Source organism: Schistocerca americana, unplaced genomic scaffold (assembly GCF_021461395.2).
Source record: "Schistocerca americana isolate TAMUIC-IGC-003095 unplaced genomic scaffold, iqSchAmer2.1 HiC_scaffold_355, whole genome shotgun sequence".
NCBI lineage: Eukaryota > Metazoa > Arthropoda > Insecta > Orthoptera > Acrididae > Schistocerca > Schistocerca americana.
Window position 1 is genome coordinate 105,001 of NW_025726077.1, and position 5,000 is coordinate 110,000.

Sequence of the window (5,000 nt, forward strand, 5' to 3'; positions counted from 1 at the left end):
ACACCGGTGGAAGCTGCCGAGACGAGTAACTACATAGCGGGCTCGCCGTGTCACTAATGTACAGAGATACAATAGTTTCGACTGGAACCGGATTAAACGTATACACGGCGCTGATTAGTAATAGATAGAGCCATCAGAATACAGATAATGTATACAACTGTCCGTATACATGCTGAAAGACTCTGCTCACAATCACACGTCAGCCAGACACTCTTATCACGCACTACTCTCTGCCTGTAACAGGCACACAGACAATATGTAAGCACCAGCATGGAACAACACCCAGTGCATCCTCTCTGCCACATTAGACAATCCACACTATCATAACCAGACCGGGGAGGTCCACTCACAAAACAGAATATCTCACCCTTCCGACAACCACCATTGCTCAGCTAAGCCACCAACACCCACACATGTCCTACACAGGGGTGCACCCAACATCACAATACTGCCTCCTGTCACACCACACAAACAATGGCAGGAATGAAAAGACACAGGTCTGCCACAAGCATGGAATCAGAGCGCCGCCTGTTATGAGCCAAAGGTGCACCCTGACGTGGCAAATCAGATGATGCCGCAGTCATTTACTTACGATAATCACAATCAACAAACCGGCCCCCCCCCCCCCCCCCCCCCCCAAAACACCTTTCCTTACAACAATGTGTACCTTAACCTAACCCCGTATTGTACCTTAACCTAACCCGTAATGTACCTTAACCTAACCCGTATTGTACCTTAACCTAACCCGTATTGTACCTTAACCTAACCCGTAATTGTACCTTAACCTAACCCGTATTGTACCTTAACCTAACCCGTATTGTACCTTAACCTAACCCGTATTGTACCTTAAACCTAACCCGTATTGTACTTAACCTAACCCGTATTGTACCTTAACCTAAACCCGTATTGTGCCTTAACCTAACCCGTATTGTGCCTTAACCTAACCCGTATTGTGCCTTAACCTAACCCGTATTGTGCCTTAACCTAACCCGTATTGTGCCCTTAACCTAACCCGTATTGTGCCTTAACCCTAACCCGTATTGTGCCTTAACCTAACCCGTATTGTGCCTTAACCTAACCCGTATTGTGCCTTAACCTAACCCGTATTGTGCCTTAACCTAACCCGTTATTGTGCCTTAACCTAACCCGTATTGTGCCTTAACCTAACCCGTATTGTGCCTTAACCTAACCCGTATTGTGCCTTAACCTAACCCGTATTGCGCCTTAACCTAACCCGTATTGCGCCTTAACCTAACCCGTATTGCGCCTTAACCTAACCCGTATTGCGCCTTAACCTAACCTATATTGCGCCTTAACCTAACCTATATTGCGCCTTAACCTAACCTATATTGCGCCTTAACGTAACCCGCGTTGCGCCTTAACGTAACCCGCGTTGCGCCTTAACGTAACCCGCGTTGCGCCTTAACGTAACCCGCGTTGCGCCTTAACCTAACCCGCGTTGCGCCTTAACCTAACCCGCGTTGCGCCTTAACCTAACCCGCGTTGCGCCTTAACCTAACCCGCGTTGCGCCTTAACCTAACCCGCGTTGCGCCTTAACCTAACCCGCGTTGCGCCTTAACCTAACCCGCGTTGCGCCTTAACCTAACCCGCGTTGGGCCTTAACCCAACACACGTTGGGCCTTAACCCAACACACGTTGGGCCTTAACCCAACACACGTTGGGCCTTAACCCAACACACGTTGGGCCTTAACCCAACACACGTTGGGCCTTAACCCAACACACGTTGGGCCTTAACCCAACACACGTTGGGCCTTAACCCAACACACGTTGGGCCTTAACCCAACACACGTTGGGCCTTAACCCAACACACGTTGGGCCTTAACCCAACACACGTTGGGCCTTAACCCAACACACGTTGGGCCTTAACCCAACACACGTTGGGCCTTAACCCAACACACGTTGGGCCTTAACCCAACACACGTTGGGCCTTAACCCAACACACGTTGGGCCTTAACCCAACACACGTTGGGCCTTAACCCAACACACGTTGGGCCTTAACCCAACACACGTTGGGCCTTAACCTGCTCTGTAATTGTCATACGACGCGTTAAATTAGTGTAGTGTTGCCTAACTGCAACCCCCGCAATATAGTTTGCTACCCGCACTGCCCGGTCCCCAGAGTATCGCTTCATGTTAAACACCTTGCAGCTATACACTGTAATGCGGATGGCAGCAGGACGTACATGCTCAATGCCCTTCGCAGTTGTTCATTGGCATTCGCATGGCGAAGCACAGCCTACGTTGTGGTACGGCTTGTGTCAACTGTCCGCTGATGTTGTACGTCCAAATCACACACTGTACTGCACATTGGTCCTCATGTACTGAATGATACATCGTGGTACATGTGTGACCGTACCACGACTGCGCCAACAACGGCGAACCATACGGTCCAAATATTGTGCACTCAGCTACGTGTCGTCTCCCTATAAGAGCTGGATTGCAGTATGGTATGCCGTGGATGGCGATCAGCATGAGCCGTCTGTTGATGTAGTGGCGCGTGTTGTCAGACGTAGTCGTCTCTTCTCACTCACCGTGATAGCATGGTGCACTGCGTTCCACATCTGCGACATGCGACAGAGGCCGGTTGACAGTCGTTCGCGCAATGGACATCGCATACGTACGGGGGCCACCTTCCACGTGTTCGCGAAGCGTGCACATGTTGTTGCGTGTATGTGGGCAGACATAGTGTGTCGTGACACCTGACACAGGCATGCAACAATCGTTGAATTTGCAAATGGCGATGGACGTCTACGTTTGCTGGTGACGTTACGCAAATGAACAACTGGTAAACCGTTGTGGTGCGGTTGTTCTCGCTAGAGGTGAATCAGTGATGGCGACGATCGGTTGAGCTACCAACCGGTTGTTTCAGCGATACCCACCATGCCCACGAACGTGAATGGCATGTGGGTGTGAAGCGATACGCGGCGGTGGCTGGGTGGGACCGTCCCCGGCCGGTGAGGGGGGGCCTCCCGGCGTGCTGGCCGCGCGGTGCGTGGGCGCACGCGCTACAGCCGGCTGGTGGGGGCGGCCAGTGGCAGGCGCGCCGGCCGACGGAGGCGGCAGGCGGCGCAGCTGCGCGCCGGCGCACCCTGCACGCGGCGCCGTGCGGCCAAAGTAGGTCCTCGCGGGCCCGGTGCGAAGCGCGGTGGACATCTGCAGTGTGCTGGTCCGATTGAGGACTGTGTGCGCTGAGGATGCGCCGCCGCCCGGCGCTCGGCGCCGCGACGCCGTCTGCTGCTCGGTCGCCTCTGCGGTTCTCGCAGGTGGTTTGTATCGCAGCTGTGCGGACGTGTTGGCGCGTTCGCTTCGGCACCCAAGTGGGGCTTTTGTCCTTCTGTGGCGCTGGCGTTGGAGCTGCCGGCCACCGTAGGTGGCGCGTGTTGTCTCCCGCCGGCAATGCCACGACAGCACGCTCCCGGGCCTCTGTCGGCAGCGGCAAGCTCAGTTGGGAGCACGGGTGGTCGCACCTAAAGCGTCTACTCGCCAAACTCCGGGCGATTGCGCCTCTCTCGAACCCGACCAAGTACTTAGGACGGCGCTGCGCGCCGCCGGGACCTGAGAGGGTTTCGAGGTGTATTGTGCAGGGGAGCTCAGCCTCCTCCTGTTTGCAGAATAATTGAGCGGACGCTTGCGTGTTCGCGCGGGCCCCCGGGACACACTCCCGGGCGGCCGGCTGCTCAGCTCTAGTTGACGCAGCTCCCTGGTTGATCCTGCCAGTAGTCATATGCTTGTCTCAAAGATTAAGCCATGCATGTCTCAGTACAAGCCGCATTAAGGTGAAACCGCGAATGGCTCATTAAATCAGTTATGGTTCCTTAGATCGTACCCACGTTACTTGGATAACTGTGGTAATTCTAGAGCTAATACATGCAAACAGAGTCCCGACCAGAGATGGAAGGGACGCTTTTATTAGATCAAAACCAATCGGTCGGCTCGTCCGGTCCGTTTGCCTTGGTGACTCTGAATAACTTTGGGCTGATCGCACGGTCCTCGTACCGGCGACGCATCTTTCAAATGTCTGCCTTATCAACTGTCGATGGTAGGTTCTGCGCCTACCATGGTTGTAACGGGTAACGGGGAATCAGGGTTCGATTCCGGAGAGGGAGCCTGAGAAACGGCTACCACATCCAAGGAAGGCAGCAGGCGCGCAAATTACCCACTCCCGGCACGGGGAGGTAGTGACGAAAAATAACGATACGGGACTCATCCGAGGCCCCGTAATCGGAATGAGTACACTTTAAATCCTTTAACGAGTATCTATTGGAGGGCAAGTCTGGTGCCAGCAGCCGCGGTAATTCCAGCTCCAATAGCGTATATTAAAGTTGTTGCGGTTAAAAAGCTCGTAGTTGGATTTGTGTCCCACGCTGTTGGTTCACCGCCCGTCGGTGTTTAACTGGCATGTATCGTGGGACGTCCTGCCGGTGGGGCGAGCTGAAGGCGTGCGACGCGCCTCGTGCGTGCTCGTGCGTCCCGAGGCGGACCCCGTTGCAATCCTACCAGGGTGCTCTTGAGTGAGTGTCTCGGTGGGCCGGCACGTTTACTTTGAACAAATTAGAGTGCTTAAAGCAGGCAAGCCCGCCTGAATACTGTGTGCATGGAATAATGGAATAGGACCTCGGTTCTATTTTGTTGGTTTTCGGAACCCGAGGTAATGATTAATAGGGACAGGCGGGGGCATTCGTATTGCGACGTTAGAGGTGAAATTCTTGGATCGTCGCAAGACGAACAGAAGCGAAAGCATTTGCCAAGTATGTTTTCATTAATCAAGAACGAAAGTTAGAGGTTCGAAGGCGATCAGATACCGCCCTAGTTCTAACCATAAACGATGCCAGCCAGCGATCCGCCGCAGTTCCTCCGATGACTCGGCGGGCAGCCTCCGGGAAACCAAAGCTTTTGGGTTCCGGGGGAAGTATGGTTGCAAAGCTGAAACTTAAAGGAATTGACGGAAGGGCACCACCAGGAGTGGAGCCTGCGGCTT

At 53.9% G+C, this 5,000-nt stretch overlaps 1 non-coding gene across 1 annotated transcript in view; it reads left to right on the top strand.

Annotated features, from left to right (window-relative positions):
• The first annotated feature begins 3,719 nt into the window (after nucleotides 1-3,719).
• LOC124580813 overlaps nucleotides 3,720-5,000 on the top strand; it is a 1,910-nt gene continuing 629 nt past the window's right edge. Inside the window, exon 1 of the ribosomal RNA XR_006973334.1 lies at nucleotides 3,720-5,000. This exon is cut by the window's right edge and continues 629 nt beyond it. This is a non-coding gene — a ribosomal RNA (small subunit ribosomal RNA).